Source organism: Eptesicus fuscus, chromosome 23 (genome assembly GCF_027574615.1).
Source record: "Eptesicus fuscus isolate TK198812 chromosome 23, DD_ASM_mEF_20220401, whole genome shotgun sequence".
NCBI lineage: Eukaryota > Metazoa > Chordata > Mammalia > Chiroptera > Vespertilionidae > Eptesicus > Eptesicus fuscus.
In genome coordinates, this window is record NC_072495.1 from 24,451,333 (window position 1) to 24,476,986 (window position 25,654).

Here is a 25,654-nt window from a genome sequence, read left to right on the forward strand (position 1 = left end):
TCAGAACACTGTTAACATTTTAGAGTGTAAATACTTAAGTTATGGGCATATTCTTAAAAGAAAAGATAGTTCTGTGCTATGTATAATATCGCTTTTTAAAAAAGACAACCTTTTTATTTTAGAATACTTTTAGAGTTACAGACAGGTTGAAAGATAGAACAGAGAGCTCCTGTATACCCAACCCTCAGTTTCTCTTATTGTTAATACCTTACACTGTTTTGGTACATTAACTAGACTCCACACTATTATTATTTTTTAATGAAGATACAGGAAACTTTTTCATAATAAGATCCAACTATCAGAACTGCATAGAGACAGAAGTGAAAGATTTCTTCGCTCTTCTCATCCCACTCCTTATATCTTTCAGGGTATTTTGCTATACACTGTATACACATGTACATATACACACACACAAACACACACACATCCAAACACACACATATATCTTATTTTGGGACATTATTTTTTCATTTAAATATGTCTTGGAAAAATTTCCTATATCAGTATATCTAGATCTTCCCCATTGTGTTTTAATGGGTAGCATACATTGTTTTGTACCCTTTTAGAATTTAATAATGTCTTATCAGTGTCCGGATTTTAAATCTAGTAGATTAAAGGTGAGGTCTGGCACACCTTCCTTTTATCTTGCATTGGAGGTTAGAGATTATTTGCCCTCCTTTGTAGAGTACTTAGCATGTTCCAGGCACTGCCAAGCATTTAGCATATGTTATCTAACACAGTTATCAAAACAACCTTATGAAACAGGTATCATTATTATCCCTATTAACAGATGAGGAAACTGAGGGTCAGGGAGGTTAAGCAAGGAAAATCCTCTGATGACTTTTTTTTTTTCCCCCCTTTATGACTTTAACTGGAGTAGGCTCTCAGGCATTTTAGACGCCGTGAGCCACTCAGCTTATTATAAACGTTGTTTGTTCATCCATCCTGTGTGCCATGCCCAGTGCTGGAATATGGAGGTAAAGGATGTCCTAAAGGAACTCAGTCTAGTTGAGGAGACATACATATAAATAAATTATTACATGGTGAGTAGTCTACTGGAGGCTTTAAGTTACTGGTGGATTTTCGATGCCGTAAGCAATGGAAGTAGAGCATCAGACTCTAATCAGACCTGAGTTTGAAATCTGAGTGTTATTTTTTTAGCTGAGTGACTCTGGGAAAGGCACTTAGCTTCTCTGAGTTTTTGTTAAGAGTATCTTTTTAAAATTTTTATTTTGTTATTATTTTTAAAAGTATATTTTTATTGATTTTAGAGAGGAAGGCATAGAAACATCAGTGATGAAAGAGAAACTGATCAGCTGCCTCCTGCACCCCCCCCCCCACTGGTGAGCCACACCAGCCGGGCTGTTATGAGTATCTTAAAAAAATATTTCTTATAGTTGTTAAAATTAAATAATTACATATTAAGAACTAGCTATTGTCATGCTTAATATATAAACATATACTATGTGTTTCATATACAGGGTGGGACAAAAGTAGGTGTACCATTTTGAGTATGTGAAACAGTTTATTCTTATATTATTATTTATTTACTAGGGACCCAGTGCACAAATTTGTGCACCTTGAAAGGAACTGTGGGCTGCGAGGCTGTGGTGGGCACAGGAGTGGGTCTCGGCCCATCCTCTGTTCTCCCACCTGGCCCCTCCCACCACGGCCCCCGGTTCCCTGTCTGCCGGCAGCCCCACTCCCGCTGCCGCCGCTCGCACCCACTGATGGTGCAGAGTGACTGGGGCCGGCGCCAGCAGCGGTGCAAGCGGTGGCTGCTACCCAGTCACCCCTCCGGAGCAGGGGGAGGCAGAGAAGCCCTGAGGGGCAATCGGGGCCTGCGCCGGAAGCTGGCAGCAGGTGTGAAATGCCGGATGGGACTGCGGCACACGGGAGCAAAGAATTTTCAGTAACCACCAGAGGCTTGCCCCGATGACAGCGACTGGTGTCCCATCTTGGACTGGTGCCTCTGCTCACCTGCTCCACCATCCCGCCGCGGCCAACACCCGCCATATTCCATGCTCTGCCTCCTGCTGCCAATGCCCGTCATGTTCTGCATGCGCCCCCTGGTGGTCAGCGCATGTCATAGCGACTGGTTGTTCAGTTCCGCCGTTTGGTCTATTTGCATATTAGCCCTTTATTGTATGGGATGTATTATTTTCCATAGGAACAACTGTAAACGTGCTTTTGCCTCACCCTGTATTTAAAGGCTTAATAAATATAAATTGTAATCTCTGCTCCATCAATTGCTGAGTGGAACCTTGCCTTTAAAAATCCTTGGGCCCTCGCCGGATTGGCTCAGTGAATAGAGCGTCAACCTGTGGACTAAAGGGTCCTGGGTTCAATTCCTGTCAAGGGCACATGCCCGGGTTGTGGGCTCAATCCCCAATAAGGGGTGGGCAGGAGGCAGCCGATCAATGATTCTCTCTCATCGTTGATGTTTCTTTCTCCCTCTCCCTTCCTCTCTGAAATCAATAAAAATATATTAAAAAGATAAAAATAATAATCCTTGGAAAGTTCCAGATAGAAATGAGGCTGGAACCAAATCTCAGAGTCTTTTTTTCTTTTATCTCTCAGGAATAAATCCTGAAGCCCTCCCAGGACCCCTTATGCCCCCATCTCTGCATTCTCAGAGCGACCTCCTGGTTCATAGGTTGACGCTCAACCCCTGAGCCACGCCGGCCGGGCTCAACAAGATTTTTAATGAACTTTATCTTGATATATGAGTAGTCTGTGCTATGAATTAACTTAATCCTCGGCTCTTTCATTGGGAGGAAAGATTTATGTTGATATTTCCCCCCCACTTAGAGAAGCGGAACAAAACCTCAGCAGGCCTGCGTCTTGTGTAGCCAGGACAACTCCGGCCATGCTGCCACAGGCTAGATGAAATGCCGTTTGCTCTTTTCCTTCCATTTTCATGCTTGGGGTGGAGGGCATTCTGGCAAGGATTGTAAGCCAACGAGACTGGACTAATCTTATAAAAAAGTTTTGGTAGAAGCTGAGGCCGAGTTAAAGGAAAGGCTAGTTTCTTTGCTGTGCGATGGCTTGGACAAGCTTCCGAGTTTGTCCTGGGGGACTTGGTGGTTAAAACATGTTTCACGTCAACCTGAACTGTCTAAACAGTAATCCTGAGAGGTACGGCGGTGTGATTTCTTCCTCCTTCCCCTGGAAAAGCGGCCGAACACCACACTTTGGTTGGAAAGTAGGCTTGACTGGAGTATGTGAAAACCCGCTCTAATAGAGGCTACGAGCAGGCGGCCCCTTTCTGACGGGCAGTAATAGAGAGCCGCACTAAGTTTCTGCCTGTTTCTTTCTTTCTTTTAGGCGTTTGCTGCCCCCCTAAGAGAGCCAACTATTCAGAAAACTTAATCACAGGTTCTTCTTCCATTCAGACCTAATCTGCTCATTCAGAGGCCCTTGCCCTTTCCCTCCGAGGTTGCCTGTGCCTGACCTGGGGCCGCGAAGGTCTTCCTCTCGGGCCTTCCAGCCTTGGCAGGCTCAGGAGGGCAGGACCAAGCCTCATTCTTTGCGTGGGGGGTTGGGTTGGGTCGGGTCTCTTAATCTCCAGTTGTGAAGGGCGAAGGAGGCCCACCAGCAGGGATTCCCTCTCCAGGATTTGCCAGAGCTTCACAGATATAACCGAAATTCATTTCACCGAGGCTGTTCATTTTATGGGCAATTGTGGGTGTTTTTTCAGGCACTGGAATCGCTGTCATGAAATCCTCCCCCTCCCCTCTTTCTTTCTGTAGTTTTTTTTTTTTTTTTTTTTAACATCTTTAGTGACAGAAGCCCAAGACCTTAGGAAGGTTTTCTTCATGTAAATAAATGTCTCCATCTCTCCTCACGACTTCTACTTTCCTCTGACACTACAAAAATAAAAACAAGAGGAGAAATAGGGTTTTTAGAAAACCTGTCGCTGCCAAAAGGATTACCGTAAGGCCGTGGTCGGCAAACCGCGGCTCGCGAGCCACAGGCGGCTCTTTGGCCCCTTGAGTGTGGCTCTTCCTCAAAATACCACGGCCTGGGCGAGTCTATTTTTAAGAAGTGGCGTTAGAAGAAGTTGAAGTTTAAAAAATGTGGCTCTCCAAAGAAATTTCAATCGTCGTGCTGTTGCTATTCGGCTCTGTTGACGAATGAGTTTGCCGACCACGGCCTTAAGGTGATGGTGGTGGAAGGCGGTGGCAGCGGCAGCTACGGAAGAAAACTGCTTTGGTGTGCTCGGCAGTGAGGTGTCTAAAGGAAGTGCAAATGTATACTTACTGGTTTTAACTCGGAGGCGCTTTTCTATTTTTAAAAAATGTCATGTTTATGTGTTTCCGTTGGGCTAAGGACAAGTACAGATAAAGTCTTGACCTACTGGAAGAGCCATTTAAATTTTGTCTGATTTTTGTTTTTAACACAGCACATTTTATGTCTGTGAGATGTAGTGAAGACGGATCCATTGATAAAATCCGGTGGCGTGAGTCTTTGATTGGCGAGGATTTATGCTGGAAGAAACCGGCCTGCTATTCCAGCTTTGCCCTTTCACGTGGGCGATGGTTCTGTGATGCAGTTTCAAACCCGAACCCGTTGTTATGTGTCCATCTAGCTCCGTGAACCTCCCACCAGTTGCAGGAAATGGTTCTGAGCTGAACGCTACCTTCTTTGAGAGACGGAGCCCTTTCTCAGCCGAGAGCTGGGCCGAGGACCTGCAGATGTGCCCACCTGCCTGCGCCTGGCTTCGGTGGAAACAACAGATGTCGGTTCTTTGGAAGAGAAGAGAGACGGACCCGGCACTTGCCTAGAAGTACATCAAGCCGTTTAGGAGCGGCCAAAACAGTGAAGAATGAAGACCAAGCTTTTAGCCCCTCTCCTGGTCCCTAGATCTTGATGGTTCTTGCCCATCAGTAGAAAAAATTGTCAGCCTGGGAATTGGGAGCTCCAGCTTCTGGTTGAGCGGGGTGACCTTTGGCAAGTCTCTTACTGTCCAAAGTTTTTCAGAATGAGGGAGTGGAACTTGCTTCTCTAGTATCCCCCCGCCCCCCCCCCGCCCCCCGAGTTCCAAATGATTACCAGGGCCCAGCGCTACATTTGGGGTTGAAGGTCTCACATGTGAAAGGGACTCTTTGAGAAGTTCATTAGGGGCTGGGCAATCTGTTGGCTCTTATGTCTTTCACCTGGAAAAAGAGGGGCAGCTTCTACCCCCAAATAAGGGGCACCTTCAGATTTCCCTATTTAGAGGGGAAGTCCTGTGGGAAAGGGGGTCATTTGAGATAAGGATTTAGAGACTTTTCTACCGAGAGAGAACCGGGTTTGTCCTGTCCGAGTGTGAAGCTGGTACTTGCCATTGTGTATTAATGGCTGTGTTTCTCTTTCCATAGCTGTGGGCCTTATCTTTCCATACGCCAAAGGGTTTGACTGGCACTTAAAAAGGCAACTTCGGGAAATGCTGTTTTATGTACCCCCCCCCCCCCCCCCCGCTTTTCCAATGGTTGAACAACACAAAACTACCAGGTTTTAGATCCCACTGGGCAGCTGCTGCTGGACCCATGTTTTTCTCTTCCCTTCCTCCTCCTCCTCCTCCTCCTCCTGACCCCCTCCCCCGGGGGACCCCCCCCCCCTCTTTGCTCTCTCTGAGGGGAGCTGTACCTTTGTGGTTCTTCTGCAGCTGCCGGACTTTGATGGGGACGTGCTTGCTGTCTCTACACTTGCTTCCCGTAGCAACCGGTTCTTTGAAGATGACCTCTCGCTGTTTGCCTGTTGTCGCTCATGTTGGATTATCGATGAGAGATTTACCAGGCGGGGGAGGCGCCCGCTGTTAGCACATTTCTCTTAGGGTTCCCAGCATCTCTCAGCGTGTGTTCTCTCTTTCCAGAATATGAGGTTTGGAGAGGGTGTGTGTGCGTGTGTGTGTGTGTGTGTGTGTGTGTGTGTGTGGTGTGTGTGTGTGTGTGTGTGTGTGTGTAGGGGCCATTTGTGCTGAATCAAACATAGTTTTAAGTGGGTAGGATTGCCCAAGTTGTGAGATAATTTGCAAATAGGTGCTGCAGTGATTCCTTATTGAAGCTGTTTGATTTACTTCTCATTTTTATTATAACGTGATTAACCCCCACAGGAGGGGGAGGGGCATCATTTGCTCCCCTCTCTGCTCCTCAAGTGTGTTGGCGCTGAACTTGCTTCCTGATGTCATCTGAGCTCTAGGAATTGCCAAGTTACCTAAATCTCCACACATTTGAACACCCCTATTTCCCCACAAAGCATCAAGTTTTCTCTCTCTCTAAAGGATCCCCCACATGTGGCTCCATCTTACGCGGACAGCCCCTGGTGTGCTACGCGCGGCTAGTGTGTGGATTTCTGTTTAGCTCAGTGAACTTTCCTTGGGCAAGATGGGGACGAGGCTGGAACAAGGACCTTGTGGGACAGCAAGGACACCAAAAGAACCCTGGATAGAAACAAAAACTGGTCATTTCCCCCGATCCAAGCAGAAAAGCTAAAATAATATTAGCACCCATTTTAGTAAAAAAGGAAGGAAAATAGACACTTTTACGCACTGATGGTGGCAGGGTGTATCAAGGTATTCATACCCCTTGACTCAGCAGTTTTTCTCCTAGGAACTTAGCCTAAAAAAATCATCAGAGATGCACATCAAGGTTTTTGTGTGAGGATGTTCACTAACATGTATTTATGACAGAAAATTGCCAACATTGAGAATATCGAACCATCAAGGGCTGTCGAAGTGATAGTACTTTTGATCACATATAGAGTACTATGCATATCTTACAATTGTTTGAGGCAAGTATTTAATGGCGAGGGAAAATGCTCTAAGTGAACAAAATAGAGTATAATGCAGTATATCCTATGATACTAATTTTAATTTAAAAATGAGAAAAAAATTATAATGAAATTCTACCCCCCCCCCAATTTTTCTCTGGTACCGAGATGTTAGGGTACATTAATTTTCTTCATATTGTCAGTTCTTCAGTGATCAGGCATTACTTTTTTTAAGATGAGAAAGTCTTTAAAAAAAACTGTTCCCCACCTCCAAAAAAGTACGTTGAGGATCTTTCATTTAAAGCTAAGTATATTTTAATAGGCGAACCGAGAACATGCCCCTGTTCTTCGCGTTTTTGTCATTTAGAATGTGCTTGTGGCTGTTTTTCTTTTTAACTCAATGCCAACATCACTCTTTGTGTGAGAGAAATGGCTTTGCGGCTTTAAGAAGTTGCAGCTTTAGCCAAAAGGAAGTTATACCCCTTAGCAGGGACTCAGTCAAATAATATATCATCTTTTGTAATCGCGCAGTGATGCCTGACTTCCAAATGACTTACGAGTAGAGGGTGTTGGTGCTTGGATCGGTTGTTTTTGGCACCGTCCAGGTGGATGCTAAAGGTGGATGGATGAATGGCAGTGGGCTCTGTGAGCCCTTCTGCCTGTTGGTGGTAGAAATCACTAGTTACGGGCCCTATCTTTATTTGGAAATATTTGTGATATGGGAAGAAGGAGACGTGTTAGTAGCTGATGGTTTTATCAGCAGGTTCTCGAGGGGCATTGGAGTAGAGGGAGAGGATTTGGGGGACTGGAGGTTGGGTTTCACTTGTGTTTGGCAGTGGCAGGTGATAGCTGCCGAGGGTAGAAAGGTGTGTACTGTCCGTTGAGGTGAGCTTGACTCTGAGGTTGGTTGAGTTAGAAGGATGAGTACCTATGAAATCATGGGCTGGCAGCCTTATGCTTCTTCAGCCCTCACTGTCACCCATTACTTGGGAAACCCATAAGACTGGGAGGAGGATGGATACAGCAGCTATATCCTGGGAAGGCACGGAGAGGTCCGTCCAGAATGCTGGGATGCGGGTAAAACCAGCTTTTGTTGGGTTCATCATGTGGGAGGCACTGGTGAAGTTAGGATGGGCTCTCTGGAGAGGGTTCAGTTTTTTTGACATTCTCTTTTATTTTGAGTCCTTTAAATAGGCCCCTGTGGGAATCCACAGGTCTAGATGGAGTTTTCTTTCAACTGGTACCCTATTAACAACCATATATTACCAAATTATATTACATTGTATGGAGACCACATTTTACGTATGCATTCATCGATAGATGATCATTTGAGTTATTTCCACTCTGGTTATGATAAACAATACTGCTGTGAACATTCATGCACAGGCCTTTGCGTGGACACGTTTTCCTTTCTCCTGGGATAAACCTGCGAGGGCAATTGCTAGGTCATACGGTGACTCTCGTGTTTCGTGTTTTGAGGGACCGCCAGACTGTCTTCTAACGCGGCTGTACCATTTTACATTGGGACCCTGACTTCGCTCCATATTTTCATCAGCATTTGTTATGCCTTTTTGATTATAGTCATCCTGGTAGGTTTGGGGTTTGTGTTTCTGATTTGTATTTCTCTGATGGCTAATGATGTGGAACATCTTTCCATGTGCTTATTGGTCATTTGTATTATCTTTTTTAGAGAAATATCTACTCAGATCCTTTGCCCATTTAAATTGGGTTATTCTTTGTATTATTTTTTAAAAAATCTGTTTTTATTGATTTTTAGAGAGAGAGGAAGGGAGATCATTGGTAACAAATATTGTCAGTTGCTTTCCTTGAATTGACAAACTCACTTCATTCATTGTTGAGAAAATGCCTGCCTTATACCCATCTGTATAACCGTACTTTGTCAGTTCTTTTAAGTTAAAATGGTTCCATAAAAAAGTGACTAGTTCAGCTTGCAACTCAGTCATGCAAGTACTTTATCTGAGTTAACCATTGCTTTATTCAGTGGAAGTGCCCTCTGCATTTTTCCCATTTTGTCACACAGAAGTATTTAAAGGCATATACTTAGGAGTTGAGTACTAATATTAACTTATTGCTTCATCAGTATTCTTCATCAGTATTGCTCATCAACATTCTTAAGGAAACTTTTTAATTTTTTAAAGTTGTATTTGCCTTTTAAAAATGTTTTTTATTGATTTGAGAGAGAGAGAAAAAGAGAGAGAGAGAGAGAAGAAACATTGATTTGTTGTTTCACTTATTTATGCATTCATTGGTTGATTCTTGTATGTGCCCTGACCAGGTACTGAACCCACAACCTTGGCATATCAGAACAATGTTCTAACCAACTGAGCTACCCGGCCAGGGCCAGGAAACTTTATATATGTTTGTTTTTTTTTAATTGATTTCAGAGAGGAAGGAAGAGGGGGAGAGAGAGAGAAACATCCATGATGAGAGAGAATCATGCATCGGCCGCCTCCTGCAAGTCCCCCACTGGGGATCAAGCCCACAACCCGGACATGTGCCCTTGACCGGAATCGAACCTTAGACCTTTCAGTTCGCAGGCCGATGCTCTATCCACTGAGCCAAACCGGCCAGGGCTCTTTTTTTTTAAATTTGCACGGATAAAATAATCCAGAGTGCAGCTTGATGCCACTGCCTTGATTCACCCAGCAATTTTCCCCACCATTGCTTTTACACCATCAGCGCCCATGACAGCACAATGTAAAAGGCAAATCATGTCTTCGTATTATTGTGACAATAGTTTTGCCCTCACCAGTTCCCTCAAAAGGTTTTAAGGATCCTACCCGCCCCTCAACCTGGGGTGGGGAGTAGTGGCAGGTGGCTTTGAGAATGGCTGAGTTAGATGGCGTTTAATGGAAATTGGAATGAAAATGTTGCGAAGGGGCTTGTTGTGTGAGAACGTTAGCATAAACTTGTATGGTGGTAGGAACCAAATGCATAGTATGCTATGCACCTTTTAGTTACATCATTCTTCCCAGTCTTGAGCAATATTCAAAGTCACAAAGCCATGACCACGGAGGGTTCTTTGGAAATAAAGTGCTTTCCCATTTTCTTCCTTTCCTTATTTTTTTTTTTTTCTTCTTCCAAGAAAAGTTCCCTCTTCTTCGCCCACCAGTGCCAAATGTGGCGTTTCCCTTATTTCACGCTTTGTGTTTGGGAAGACAGGGTCCCTTTAGGGCCTTCCTCCATACGTCTATTTCTCAGGACGCTCCTTACTCTGAAAACCCTAGACCGGTGTCTAGTTCAAGCCCAGGCCAGTGGCTGGCAATGACCCAACCCTTGCCATGTAAATCCTCACTGAATGGCAGGAGACTCAAACTTAGCAGTTCATGGAATTGTAAGGTGAGCCCGGTTTCCCAGCCAATTATGACTCCATCTAAAGCCATAGCTGGGCCATTAATGTATTTTGGGCCTTGTCCTCTTTTATATCTTGCCAAACTCTGAGAGTCTACTGTATAGCTACTGGCAACAGGCCTCTGCCAAAAACAGTCTATGAATGTATCGTTTTACACCTCATTTTCCCTTGTTTCCCCCCGTGATGGCACCTTGCCTGTGTTTCTCTCCCACATCTTTCCACCCACTTAAAAAAAAATTATTCATTTAACTTATTCCTGCATTGTGATGTAGACTTTTGGCTTCTATAGTTCACTGGATTGTGAAAGAGCTGCTGAAGAATGAAAATGCTAATGTCTTCATATAGGGCCCTTCCTTTCTCCTTCGGTCCCTCTTACCGGTTGAATTGTGTGCTCCCCAAATTCATATGTTGAAGTCTTCACCCCCAGTGCCTGAGGGGTCAGAATGCGACCTTATTTGGAGATAGGGTCATGACAGAGGTGCTCAAGTTAAAATGAGATCACTAGGGTGGGTGCTGGCCAGGCACATAACCCCCTGATATTCTGTCCCCTTATAAAATGGGGACATTGGGACACACACATACAGGGGGAACACCCCATGAAGATGGGAGGCGGTGATCAGGGTGATCATTCTACAAACCCAGAAATGCCAGACATTGCCAGCAACCCACCAAAAGCTAGCGGGGAGAGGCATGGACCTAGTCCCCCTCAGCCCTTGATCTCCAACGTCTAGCCTCCTGAACTGGGAGACGGTGCATTTTTGTGGTTCGTTTGTGGTGCTTTGTTGAGGCAGCCCCGAGAAACTGACATCGGCCTCCAGGCTGACCGCCGTCTCTCGCGGCCCCTTGGTTCTGTGACTCACCTTGGACCTTCGTCTTACAGGTCACACCAGGAATGATCTCTCAGGGTGACCTGTGCCCCCACCGTGTGAGAGTCCCGCTCGGAGCAATGCTCCGTCAGTGCTCCCACGAATAAGGAATGCAAGGTCGGGCATGGTGTCTTCTGGAAGGATGGAGGGATGGTATCGGACCCAGAGGCGGGCGGCTCCGTGTACCGGCCTCCATCCCTCCCTTTGCCATTCCTCTGCCCGGCATTGATCAGCGATGTTGAAATCTGACCGGCCTCCACTTGCTCGCCTTTCCTGTGGGGCAGGGAGCATGGAGCCAGCTTGGGGTGTATTTGCCTTTATTTTTTCCAAGTGCTTTCTCCACGGGACCCTCCTGCGGGTTCCCAGCTGACCGCCTGTTTGCACCACACAGCGGGGAGAGGCGGCCAAGGAAAGCGAGCTGCTGGAATGCTCGGGGCCCCGAAACATTACCCTCCGTGGTCGTTTGGTTCTTGCCAGGATGTCCTTGTAAAACTTTTATGAAGATGTTGTTGAACTTGCATTGGAGGCTGAAAATTGCTGTTAACTTTGCTAAGTCCCGTGTCCCCCAGGAATGTGGGGTGCTGAGGGAATGCCTCTGGGCCTCCCCTCTGGATGGGCGCTCGGCGGCAGCAGCTGCCTGGGCAGAAAGTTGAGCTGGACGGATGGATTAAGGGACATCAGCTAGGCCTTTGTTTAAAAATATTTAAAATATGTTTGAGCCTCCCTTTATCAACAAAGAATAGTTCCTTTCAGCGGAGAGAAGTTTTTTCATTTCCATGTTTTTCTGCGATGTTGTTTGGCCCTTTTGTGTATTTGCGACTTCAGAAGAGTGTCCCCATTCACATTTTGGAAACCAAGTACAAAAGACTCTGCGTGGTTCTGTTCTATTTTGCTTAAGGGGGAAAGAGCAGTTTACTTCTGTCAGGAACATAGCGTTTAGGAAGATAATCTTCTCTGGCTTGAGTTAATTTTTTCTCGTGCGGAGCTTTGATGATTAAAAAACCCACACCAAAACGTGTTTGAGAATGTGTGTATTTAAAACTTCTTTGGAATTAAGAGTTAATGGAGTTATATTTCTAATGAGATTGAGCTTTGGAAGTTCCAAAGAAATAGACCAGAAAGGAGTATTAACCCACTCAAAAACCTTGACTATTTAGGGAGTTTGAGTAAAGGTAGCGTTTTCCTCAAATACGATCCAGGTTTTCTCCTTGTCTTCCTCCCAGATGATCACAGCAGTGTGTATCAGGTTTCTGCCTAACTTCAGATCTTTGGGCATCTGCCCGTTGTTGTTAGAAACCTGAGCTACTTCTCTGCATGCAGGAGGGGCCCCATTCATGTCAGAGTGCGTGGATTAGACCCGGGTGTGAAGGGTGCGGGCCAGCGCTGGGTGGTGTGTGGCCTTTGCACACAGGTGCTGACAGGCAAGGCACGGTGGGTGGAGGTCCCTGCTTCTTGGGTTGATTAGTACACGTTTCTTTTTCGAAACTGACCCTAGCCATAACCCCCTGGTATTCTGTGTCCTTAACCCAGATCATTCACCCAAATCATTTATCTCCACAAGTATTTGGCCAACTCCGGGTTATGGCTTTGCCCTCCAGCCGCTCGCTCAGCCACAGCTTGACAGGGGGGAGGCCACAGCCTGTGAAAGATCAATCTGGGGGTTATTAGTTGTCTCTTAAGGTTGCTTTAACGTTGCTTGAGCGCCAACCCTGACGTTTAGGGAAAGAGTGTGCTTACATTTCTTCAGTTTACGCCTTTCTGCTACAAGCATTCCTGATCTTCGTTGACTCTGGAGGCTGGAATCCGAGCGCAGAAGGCGAAGGGGGCTTTGAATAGACATTCGGGGATATTTCAAAAGTTTCAGAGCTTGGATTGAGGTCAGTGATGCGCCACCGGTGACTGAGGTCCCGCTGTGTCCTGAAAGGCTATTTCTCTCCGGCCGGGCACGTGTCAGTCGTTAATCAGACATTTAACACATGGCACCTATGTCTGTTAGGTCAGGGCCTATGAACCTGCCATTTCTGCAAGTCAGAAATGGTTGACTGTTGGCAGTGTGTCATGGTGCTACCTGGAGTTCTCTAGAGAAGAGCGGGAAGCTGAGACCCGTGCCTTGTGCTGGGCTGCGATTCTTGCCTGGGCACTTCCTTGTGGGTGACATTCGGCGGGTCACCCACTCGCCGTACTGCAGTTTACTGCTCTGAAAAGGAGGATGGTTGTGGTACCACACCACAGTGTTGTGTTAAAGATGAGAGATAAACATGTCCATGCACTTAGAGTAGGGCATGGCACACAACACTCTGTGTACTGTTGTTATAGATTATTTACTCATTCTTATGTCACCATCTCCGTTTCTGCCATATCTGTGTGTCGCCCTTTTAGTCATGTGTCTTTCTTTAAAGTGGCTACAATTCTAAAAATAGAAATAACTTATTTTGTTGATTCTTAGATGCCCCTCCCTTTTTTTTTTTTTTGTATCTTACCATCTCTGCTATTGAAATGTCTTCAAGTCCACAGCATGACCTAGTTTAATTTTTCCCTTGTCCACTCAAATATGTGATGGTCGATGGTATCTTAGATTCGATGACAAGGGTATTTTTTGAAGGAAATTTTATCAAGAAGTTGTGCTGGTTATCTTTTCTAATTCAGTAAAATGAATTCAAACATCTATTGTTTTTAAAAGGCCCCCCTGTGTACCACCGAGAATCCTCTGTGGATCGGCAGTGGCTCGTGGCCTACATTTTGGGAAACGCCAGTTGCCACGGGTGGTTTTCAGATCGCATGTTGTGGAGCTGCTTTAGGGCCCTGCCAGGAGCAAGCACGCTGAAGGAGTAGCTTCGATCCTCTCCACCCAGGGGGGCCCTGCCTTTTGTTCGTCTTTTGTATTCGTTTTCCTTAAACCAGTGATGGGCAACCTTTTGAGCTTGGTGTGTCAAACTTCGCCAAAAAACTGAGCATAACCGGGTAGTGTGTCACTTTGAGGAAAAAACATTTTTTGCAAATGTTTCATCCTTGGCGGCCGCATGTCATCAGAAATGGCTACGCGTGTCAGTGCTGGCACGCGTGTCATAGGTTCGCCATCACTGCCTTAAACATTGGTTTATAGAAAGGGCTTCCCGGACTAAACGTAGCTTGAAAACCAGCAATACGCCACCCTTCTCTTTAGTCCACTGAGGCGTGGTCTGCTGTGATAACATTTCCTGTAATAATACCCGTAGACCTTCCTGTTAGATGCCAGCGTCTGAGGACATTTTTCAGATTTTCGGAGCAGCTTTTATTTTTTCTCGATTTTCTTAAATATATTTTATTGATTTTTTACAGAGAGGAAGGGAGAGGGACAGAGAGTCAGAAACATCGATGAGAGAGAAACATCGATCAGCTGCCTCCTGCACACCCCCCACTGGGGACGTGCCCGCAACCAAGGTACATGCCCTTGACCGGAATCGAACCTGGGACCCTTGAGTCTGCAGGCCGACGCTCTATCCACTGAGCCACACCGGTTTCGGCATTCTTTTCTTTTTTTTAAAGCAGCAGCTTCTTCCATTGGATGAAACCCTGAGCTTCCTAGAAGCAAAGGGACCCCCTGACCCTCCTCGCCTTCCCTTTTCTGGGGCTGGTGCTTCCTCTGTGGCCCAGGGTGCAGCGTGGGGAACTGGAGGAAGCTCGTTTCGCCTTTCTCCTGAGAAAGAGAGCTTATCTACCACGATAGGGGCCCGTCTTTCAGTCTTTTGAAGTCACCTCTTGAACCTTGAACTGAGCAAAAAAGTTGCTTAATTGCCCAAAGCAGTATGTGAGGTTAGCATGGAAGACTTCGCACATTCCTTCTCTAACTTTATCTCGGAGAGAGCTGAGAACTGCACACGGCATTCCTGCCCGAGGAGACCTCCCTGGGCGGGAGGGCATCCTGGAGGGGAGGGAGGGGCTCCATCCCTGCAGGCCTGGGGTATAAATAGTGCCAGAAGGCTTTGGAATTAGGCCAGGTCAATTCTGGAGGAAAAATGGGGCCTAACAGCCATGAACTCTCTTCACCCCAAAATGTCTCTAGCCCTAGGGTCTTAGCAGCCAAGTGGGGGCCAGGGGTACCAGGAGTCTCCCCTGGCACTTTCTCCTTCCGGTGCATCTTGAAGGTGGATTTGAATGGGGACTAGATGGTAAGGTGCGTATTCTGCAGAACACAGAGCTTTCTGTTCAAGGCCGCCGGCATTTGGAAACCGAATTGTAGAGCAGTGTAGACTTACATGTAGCATCTTTGGGTTTATTCCCACCCCAGGCTTATGGTTTGGAGCCAGGACAGTGCTTTCCCAATCCTGTCTTTGTCGCGAGTCTTTCTAGTTCTGAGGTTTTGCCTGGGCGGCACTGGTTGCATGATAAGACTCACGGTTACAGAATTCCAACCTGACGGGTCATCATCTGGAGCCACTCCAGAGTGGGATCCTTGGTCTGGCTCCTCACGGTGTCACAAGCAGCGCCTGTCAAGGCGCACGTCACCTAGAGGGTGCCCAGTCCATTTATCTAACGAGTTTGTAAACTTACAAATTGCTTTCTGATTAGATAATGACGTCCAGTCTCTCTGAGACCTGGCCTGTGGTACCGCGTCTCGCGAGATTGTACACTGCATCCCTGAGGTTGTGCCATGCTTGCAGGTGGAAACACGTGTGTGTTGTGCCCAGTTTGGGAGTATGGAGAATTGGTGGTGGCGGGAGTCCAGAAGGATGCTTTGAAAAGTGAAGGACTCTGCCCTAGGCGGTTTGGCTCAGTGGATAGAGCGTCGGCCTGGGGACTGAAGGGTCTCGGGTTCGATTCCGGTCAAGGGCATGTACCTTGGTTGTGGGCACATCCCCAGTAGGGAGTGTGCAGGAGGCAGCTGATCGATGCTTCTCTCTCATCGATGTCTCTAACTCTCTATCCCTCTCCCTTCCTCTCTGTAAAAAAAAATCAATAAAATATATTTTTTAGAAAAATAAAAGTGAAGGACTCTACTGTCCAGTTGTTAATAAGAGCTGAGGTGACAATGCATTGGAATGAGTTTTGTCTTTGCTGAAACATACTAACTAACTGGTTGATCTCTCAACAAGTATTTGAGTGCCTACCAGGCAGGCGGTAAGTCACTGACTGGTGGATTTAGAGATGTATAAAACAGTTGGTTTACTTTTGTGTCCCTCAAGTCCAGAGAATGATTAAAAAGTCATTTATTTTATGATACGTGACTCAGGAGCATAGTGGGGGCGGAGGGGCGGTTTGAACGTGGGTCCTGGTGACGGGGATGTGATCCGAGCCCAGGCTCCTCCTCCTCATACAGAGGCAGCCATCTCTGTCTGGTCCGCCGCACAGAGGGTGCAGCAGGCATGACCTGTGTTAAGTGTAAAGATGGTCCACCCTAAAGTGGGCCCCACTCACGGCGGGAGAGGACGGCAGAGTGGCCCTGGGGGATGGATACAGAGGACACCAGGAGCCTCTGGCTGTCTTTGGTTCTCCTCTCCTCTCTGGGTACCAATTCACCCAGTGTCCTTTATTTGGCAGATTTCCCAGTTTGGCTTCTTTCTTAGCTCCAGGTCAACACGTTTCTGTCCGTTCCAAACGGAACGAATTGCATCGGGCACATTGTGTCCTTGCATCTCACAGCACGGACTAGATGGTACTCTGGGAGCTTGGCGAAGTGAGAGCCAGCCTCAGCACCAGAGGAGGCCACGCCCTGGAGGAGAGAGAGCACACTCTTTGGGGATTTCTCACCGATCACGAGTGTTGGTGAAAATGACCTTTTGTGCACTCACTGTCCTGTCCTTTCCAAGGGAGGCTTGAGTTGCTTCTCCAAGTTCGTCTTGCAGCCACCGGGGTGAGGATTCTGACTTTATTGTAAGGCTAGAGCTCAGAAACAAGAAAACCCAAGCTGGTCTTCTTGCAGGAAGTAGGAAGCCCTCTTACATGAGCCTCTGGCCCAGCAGCAACCAGGCTCCCCGTGGGTGGTGACCCCTTAGCTGTGAACGAGGCAGGTGGATGCATGCTTTGCCCTCTGACTGTCACGCCTCTTAGAGATTAACCAAAGGACGTATATGCATATGTGTATAACTTGTGGACACAGACAATAGCGTAGTGAAGGCCTGGGGAGGAGGGCAATGGCAATAAAAAAGGAGACATCGGTAATACTTTCCACAATAAAGGTAAATTTAAAAAAAAATAACGAAAGAGATAATTGAGCGACTTGGTTAGAAGGAAATGGCAGCGTGTTCACCTTCGGGCCCGCCTTGCTGTCTCTTCTGTTCAGAGGTTTCGCTCCCACGGGGCCGCTGTAACCAAATGGCACAGGCTGGTTAGCTTATCAACGACAGAAATTTAGTTCTTACCGTCCTGGAGGCCGGAGGTCTGGGATGAGGGTGCCAGCCTGGTTGGGTGAGGCCCTCTTCCAGGTGGCAGACTTCTGGTGGTGTCTTCACATGGCAGAAGAGGGAGGCTAGGGAGCCCTGTGGAGCCCCTTTTATAATAAAGCCGCTAATCCCGTTTATGAGGGGTCCATTCTCACGACTTAGGCACCCCCTCCCCTCCAGGCCCCACCTAATACCATCACCTTTTGGGGTTAGGATTTCAATATAGGAATTGGGGGGGCGGGGGGCGGGGACACAAACATCCAGACCATAGCAGAGCCCACTGCTTGCCAGGCTCCTGCTTGCTCCAACCCCCCCCCCCCCCTTGGAGGGTTCCCCTGCAATTCCATGGTTAGGGTTTCCCATCCGCTCCTTTCCTGCGGCTGTCCCCAGTCTTTCTAAGTATAGAGGACAGTATCCCTCTCGGCTTCGGCCTGGTGACTCACTTGAGTGCATTGTCGCCCTTCCCTTGACGATGCTGCCGTTTATTTTTTGTGATGTCAGACTTCGCCACTGGACATGCGTGATCTCATGTGACCCAGAGCCAGTGATTGACACCTCCCCTCCCCGCCTCTCCCCTTCCAACTTGGGAGAGAATACACTTGCAATAGTTAAGCTTAGAAGAGCCCCAAACCAGGTAGGTGTTTAGAGGTGGGAGCAGAGACAGTGAACGCTGGAGGATTCTGGAAAGATCACACGGAGGCCGTGAGGCTAGAGGTGGACTACAGTGGACGGGCGTGGCAGGAAATGGGGCATAAAGAATCGGAAGGGATTTCGGTGAGATTATGGTGACGTCTTGCTCGTAGGTAGCATTTGATACTCTTGAACGTTCTTTACCTTGTCTGTGAATTAGATGGGGCAGGTGGCTCAGCCCTCTGAATTGCTGAGGAATGGCGGGCCAGAGAGAAAAAGTTATTTGCTCAGGAGCACACAGTGAGCTTAGTGGTCGCCTGAGCTTCTGACCCCGGCTATCTCGAGTTTCCTGTGTCACCTGACCACCCACTGGTCTCTGACCCCAGAGCACCTTCATTACTGGTTTCCTGCTGCGTTTTGTTTTGTTCCGCACTGCATGGTGCTATTAAAACAAAATCGTTTTAAAACAACATTTCCCCTGCAACCTCTAGCATCAAACACTTTAAAAAAAAAATCTAGATTTGAGCAGGTCCTCACTTTAATTGGTTTCTTTTAAGAAAATTTGAAAAGGAACAGGGACTTTTTTTTTTTTCCCCCCTTCCTTGAGATTGTAGGGATGTAATAGATTTCAGAGTCTAAAGTTAACATAGCAGTCCCTAGCCAGCTGCGACTTCTGACATTTACAGGAATTAAAATGAATTAAAACTTACAATTCAGTCCCCCAGTTTTAATAGCCACGTGTGCTTCTTGGCTCCTAGATGGCCGGTGCAGAATTTTAGAACCTCACCAGCATTGCAGAAGGTTCTGCTGGGTAACACTGATCCCTCCAGAACCTCTGACCCTTTGTCATCGCGAACCTCTAACTTCTCGAGAACCTCTGACCTCACAAAGCAGGCTTGGAGTGCGGAGGGATGTGATGATGGCGTCTGTGGCCAGGCTCTTTTTTTTTTTTTTTAATATATTTTATTGATTTTTACAGAGAGAATAGAGAGAAACATCGATGAGAGAGAAACACCGATCAGCTGCCTCCTGCACACCTCCCACTGGGGATGTGCCCGCAACCAAGGCACATGCCCTTGACCGGAATCGAATCTGGGACCTTTCAGTCCGCAGGCCGACGGCTCTATCCACTGAGCCAAACCTCAGTGCTGTGGTCATGTTCTTACATTTTCTGGTTCATCTCCCGAAAAGACACGACCAGGCGCTGGTTTTTCACAGAGAGGGGAAACCTCCAACTTGACCTGTTCTACCAAGCCTTGTCCTGGGGCTCCTGTGGTTGGGCAGCAGGCCACGATAGAATCTAGAACCAGGGTGTTATCATTTGTTCCGTATTTACATACGGCGTGCTACCTGTGCCGTTAGTGGCGCGTATGTACATGGTCACCTGTGGGTGGATCAGCGCATCGAGTGTGCAGCTGTGTGCCTGTATTGGGGAGGCACGGGGGGGGAGGACAGCTGCAGCCCGAAACGCTCCTACACGAAGGCATGAGCTGCCACGTTGCTGCCTCTACCCTGAAGAATGTTACTCCGTTTGTAAGTTCTGTGCGTCTGCCAGAATAAAACCCCGCGACAGGTAAGGGACTGCTCCTAGTTCAAGGGCGGCATCAAGTTAAGCCAGTTTGCACGCAGTGGCGTATACTGTGACTGTCAGAAGGGCGAGGCAAGGAGGGCCCCTGTGTGTCTCAGCAGGTACATCGCCTCTGACTGGATGGGGAGACAGCCCAAGGGCTCTGCTCCAGATTTTAGTCATTTTTCTCTTCCACCAAAGTTAGGATTTAGGACACAATGGAGAAGAGCCATGTGCAGCCTAGCTGTCTAGAAAAGGCATTGTCCTTTTGGGGGTTTCCAGGGATATTATTGGGGTTATTGGCTCATATTGGGTTGTCCGTGACCCAGTTCTGAGCTAGATCTGAATCAGAAAAGGAAAGTCCCCCTTTTTTTTCCCTCCAGTAGGTGCATCATGTGTTTATGAATTAAAACACATCTGCATAGTCATAGGCTGTTGGTGATGAGCGAGTGCTTAGCAGTGGGAAGCTTGTGACTTTGGTTGGGTTGTGTTGCTCCACGGTCAAGTTGTTGACTTTTTAGAATGCTGTCTTTGTTCTTGCCCTGAATTCATCAACTTCTTTTTTTTTTTTTTTTAACAAACAAACACTTATTTGAGGCATTCTGATACAATAAACCAACCATTTAAAGGTTCAGTGTAGCCGAAACCGGTTTGGCTCAGTGGATAGAGCGTCAGCCTCCGGACTCAAGGGTCCCAGGTTCGATTCCGGTCAAGGGCGTGTACCTTGGTTGCGGGCACATCCCTGGTGGGGAATGTGCAGGAGGCAGCTGATCGATGTTTCTCTCTCATCGATGTTTCTAGCTCTCTATCCCTCTCTCTTCCTCTCTGTAAAAAATTAATAAAATATATTTTAAAAAAAATAAAGGTTCAGTGTAAGGAGTTTTGACAGGGGTATATATATCTGTGACATCAACACCACCATTAAGATACGGAACTTCATCACCCCCGAAAGTCGCTTGTTCTCTGACAGTCCATCTCTCCCTCCGCCCCCGCCCTGACGAGCACTGATCTGCTTCCTGTCACTGTAGATGCGTTCATATTGCCTGGGATTCTGTGCAAATGCAAACAGGCATTCTGTGCCCCTTTTGAGAGAAGGGCGGGAGGAAGTCCGGGTTATTTTATTCCGCATGACGTTTTTGAGGTTCGTTCATGTTGTGTAGCACGTTTCCGTGTTTGGTTGCTCTTTCTTGCTGAGTAGTGTTCCTCTGTGTGATGTGTCCGTTTACTTATTGGTGAACATCGGGCTGTTTCCACTTTATTTTACAAATAAAGCTGCTGTGCCTGTTTGAGTACCAGATTTGTGTGGACCAGTGTTTTCGTTTCTCTGGTGTAAATGCCTCGGGGTGGACTAGCTGGGTCCCCCGGAAAGTGTACGTTTCACTTTATCAAAAACTGCCCAACTGTTTTCCATGGTGACCGGGCCACTTTGCACTCCCAGACGCAGCGTCTGCGAGTTCCTACTGTTGCACGACTTGGCTGACGCTTTGCATTATCAGTCTTTTCGTTTCACCCATTCTTGTGGGCACGGAGCAGTATCTTCTTCTTGCTTTACTTTTCATTTCTCTAATGTCGAACGTTGAGAGTCTTTTCAGGTGCTTATTGGCCTTCTCTGTCTCTTCTTCGTGACGTCCCTGTTCAAATTTTTTTTTTTTACCCATTTTTGTTCCTATTATTGAGCTTTAAGAATTCTTTTTATATTCTGGATAATAGTCCTCAGTCTTGTTTTGTGTCTTTGTAGTCAGGTAAGAAGGCCTAAAATTCATTGTAATGTTTAAAACTGAACTCATTCCAAAACAAACCTATTCTATTATTCTTCCTTATCTCAGGTAATGGTGTTCTTTTTGGGGTGGATGGGAAGACAACAAGAGATCATCATTTTTATGAATTAAATTTCCCCCCCACTGTGCGTTTTAATGGAAAATATTAAAACAGCTTCACTAGCAATGAATTACAAAACTTGGATAATTAAGTTGTACTACCATTTATGAGGCATATATTCATTATTTTTGTAGACCTGAAAGAAACTTTGCGTACTTGTATTTTCTGTTCTCCACTTCAGAGAAAGATTATGAAGAGGTTTAAAATCTGTATAAGTCAAAGCCCACCTGAGAAGTGAAAATATAAAGAGAAAAAATTTATACACAGCTGTACCGTAAGAGCATTGGTGGTTTTTAGCTCATGGTTTGGGTATGAAATTTTAGCTCATCTCATACGATATGAAAGCAGGTGCAATGGTAAAGCTGAAACATGAGGACCCCCCCCCAATCAATTTTTAAAAAATATATTTTTATTGATTTCAGAGAGGAAGGGAGAGGGGGAGAGAGATAGAAACATCAGTGATGAGAGAGTCATTGATTGGCTGCCTCCTGCACACCCCACACTGGGGATCAAGCCTGTAACACGGGCATGTGCCCTGCCTGACCAGAAATCAAACTGTGACCTCCTGGTTCATAGGTAGATGCTCAGCCACTGAGCCACGCTGGCCGGGCCCCAATCAGTTATTTCTAGCACGCCTCTTAATTTTTCTTTCCCCTGGTTTCTTGTCTTCGGTGCCTGAGTCTTGAACGGGTAACCACTTGAGGGGATGTCTTCGAGGAAGTGTCAGCAAACACGAAAAAGCAAATTCGGCCATAACTGTATAGACAGTCCGTCCACCTGAACTGTTCAGCCACGTACCCATAGATAAATCCAACTGTTGCCGAAAAAAGGCTAATTCCCCGAGACATCTGTTCAGCTAGCTTCTGGCCCTTATAACCATTTGCATGGGCAGCCAGCGCAGATGCTCCTGCATGGCTGGCTGAGGAGGTGGGCTGCAGAGTGCTGGCTTCTGGCAGCAAGGCAAGGGCAGCTGCAACTCAGGGAAGGTCAGGTTTGGGGACTGGTCCTGGGCACAACTTGAAGAGCCGACCAGGCTGAGTAGTGTGATGGCCACTGCCCCAGAAGCGGATCTATGGATTACATTTTTTAAAAAATTATTTTTATTGATTGTAGAGAGGAAGGGAGAGGGATAGAGAGAGAGAAACATCAATGATGAGAGAGAATCATTGATCAGCTGCCTCCTGCACACCCCCTACTGGGGACTGAGCCCGAAACCCAGGCATATACCCTTGGCCGGAATCGAACCTGGGACCCTTCAGTCCACAGGCTGACGCTCTATCCACTGAGCCAAACTGGCTAGGGCTGGATTACATTTTTTGAAGTTGGAACATTTTAAAGGATTTTGCTACATATGTCATCATACTTGGTGTAAATTTGTGTCCCTTTTTTCAAAATACTAAGTCAAATCAAATTTTAAAAATATATATATTTTATTGATTTTTTACAGAGAGGAAGGGTGAAGAATAGAGAGCTAGAAACATCGATGAGAGAGAAACATCGATCAGCTGCCTTCTGCACACCTCCTACTGGGATGTGCCTGCAACCAAGGTACATGCCCTTGACCGGAATCGATCCTGGGACCTTTCAGTTTGTTTTTATTATTATTATCAGTGGCTATTATTATTATCACTGGTGTTTTAGTGCCAGGCATTGCTTTGCAACATGTGCTATCTCTAACCCTCACAACAACCTTGTAATGTCAGCATTGGACTTATGTGTGGATGAGAAAACTGAGATGGAAAGAATTCATCCGTGCCAAGGAGGCACTGGTCTGCATGGCTGAAGGCTTCGCTCCTTGCCCTGGATGCCACTGGATTACCCTGCATTCTCTTTGGAACAGGCCCCGGGAAGTCCTCTTCACCTAAAGCTTTGGTGCAAAGTGAGGTGGAAGCATCCTTTAGTCAAACACACACGACATGGCAAACTAAGGCCAAGGCCAGGGCCTGACCGATTCAACTGGTAAAGGTACTGTGAGCCACTTTTAGATTCAGGCAACACAGTGCTTACATAGAAGTAAAAGGGAGAGTCGCCAGAGGTGCCAGATCCCCATGGTCTTTGCCCCACACACCAGGGAAGTGTGACACTGCAGCAGAAGGGGCCACGTGGCTGCAGTGTGAGTTGTGGGGTGCCCCGCTGCTGAGGAGTCGGTTCTAGGCGATGGCTAAGCTCTTCTGAGGGGGGTGGGACAGAAGCTTCCTCCTCCTCAGAACCCGGGAGGCGATGAGAAACTTCTCAGGACAGCCTCCCAGGTGAGACGGGGAGGCGCGAGGGAGATGGCCTTGACGTGCATCTCAAGATCTCGCCTTCCCTCAAGTCCTTTTCTGTTCACCGAGGATCACGTTTGTCCAGACCTTTGCCCGCGTGGCCCGTGTGGATACCTGTGAGGGTGGCATGGCCGAGCCGTTCCCCTCTCCTCCCTGGCCCACAGGCACACAGTCTCTCCTCTTTTGACCCGAAGCTCTTGGGCCCCCTTTTCTGACTTCTCTCCTGGTACATACCAAGGCTGGTAAGCTTTCTAGGAATAAATGTCAAGTTCACCCAACTGAATAAAGACCCTTGAAGAAGATGGAGACCCACATCGAGTGTAGTCTTTGTATCTATTACATACACTCACACAACATGGCCTTGCCTTCACTTAGAAACGCCATAAATACAGGTTTCTTTGTAGGTGAACTGAGACCCACCTGGTTTCTTTGAAGTTAGACACAGCAAAAACCCATCCATCACCATCAGTCTGACACCTAAGAACGGAGTAGTTGAAGACTCCAGGAGTCTGTCCCCTGTGTACCCACGCCACCCTAGTGCCCTAGAATGTGGGGGTGAGGGTGCGGAATGGTAACACGAAACAAAAGATCTCAATTAAAATGAAAAAGTCCAGAGGACATTTTTAGTCATTCGTCTCTGGAATTAAATGTCGGGCACTGGGCTAAATGTTCAAGGCTATAACAAGATCGGCCAGGCCAGACCCAGCCTGGGTTCTGACCTCCCCAGCCCACTCTTCTCTGAGCAAGAACTTTCGCAGCAGACCTGATAAAACATAGGTCGCTTAATGAGGTGAGGAATGGGCAAGAAGCTGTCCTAGCTTGTGCCAGTAATTCCTGACATACAGTCACTGTCTCCCAGGAGCCTGAAGCAGAGTCAGACATCATCTCATCAATCCTCCCCAGACCCCCACGGGGTAGGCAGGTGGCAGGCATTCCCCTGGCTCTCAGGATCAGAGAGAATGGGGCCCTTATGCGACTTGCCCCAGGTCGTATAGGGTGGCACGGCCCAGCATATAATTTATTGCTTTTAATGCTTGAGCCTGTGGTTTGCGCCCCTCCCGCTCCCCACTTCCCCTGCTATTAACAGGCTACGCAAGAATATTTAATCAGGTGATTTTCATCGAGTGTCCCTTCCCGAAGCGCTCTGGTTTGGAAGCTCACCAGGGCAATTACAGCCAAGCAGGGATGGAACGGGGCGAACCTGTAGCCTGTGGGTGTAGCTAGTGAGTCCTCAAGGGACCCAAGGAGCCCTTCCGCTCCCCGGCTGTCCTCGCCCTCCCACTCCCTGGCTGTCCTCGCCCTCCCTGGATTATCACCGTGGCCCGCTTTCCTGCCTTCGTTATGATGGGTTTCTTGCTTGATTACATGGTCTTGGGGATGTTGAATGGGCTAGTTCGGTTTTTACCTCGCTTCCCTTTCACTGATCCTCGGGGTTTTTACTCTGTTCACGGTGGCATTGGGCCCCACAGCTAGAGCCCTTCCCCTCTTAGGCTGTCTGCCCCAATCTGTCCCTCTTACTCATCAAGTTCACTGACTTGTGCCACCTCACTCAGGTGGTGCAGGCACCATCTCCGTTTTATGGATGAAGAAACTGAACCCCGGGGCTGTGTTCTTTTCATCCCACAATGCCAGATAATTATTTGAATCTTGCCCTATTTTTTCCTTTTTTTTTTTTTTACTTGCCTTTTATTTGCATAATTCTAATAGCCTTATTGAGATATAACTCACATTCCATGCAATTCGCCTATGTTCAGTGGTTTTTAGTATATTCACAGAGTTGTACACCATCACCTCAGTAAATTTTAGAACAATTAAATCATCTCAAAAGGAAGCCCTGTCCCTGTGAGCTCCTCCCTCCCTATCCTCCCATTCCTCCATACTCCAGCCTTAAGCAATCACTAATCTATTTTTTTGTCTCTATAGATTTTCCTATTCTGGATTTTCCTATGAATAGAGTAGTTTAA

General features: G+C 47.0%; 1 protein-coding gene and 1 pseudogene across 1 annotated transcript in view; one reads left to right on the top strand and one right to left on the bottom strand.

Moving 5' to 3' along the window:
* Window positions 1–25,654, top strand: part of ZNRF3 (zinc and ring finger 3) — a 136,804-nt gene that overhangs the window by 43,299 nt on the left and 67,851 nt on the right. The gene's annotated exons all lie outside the window — the stretch shown is intronic.
* LOC114231853 (signal peptidase complex subunit 1-like) lies at window positions 22,043–22,348 on the bottom strand (annotated as a pseudogene).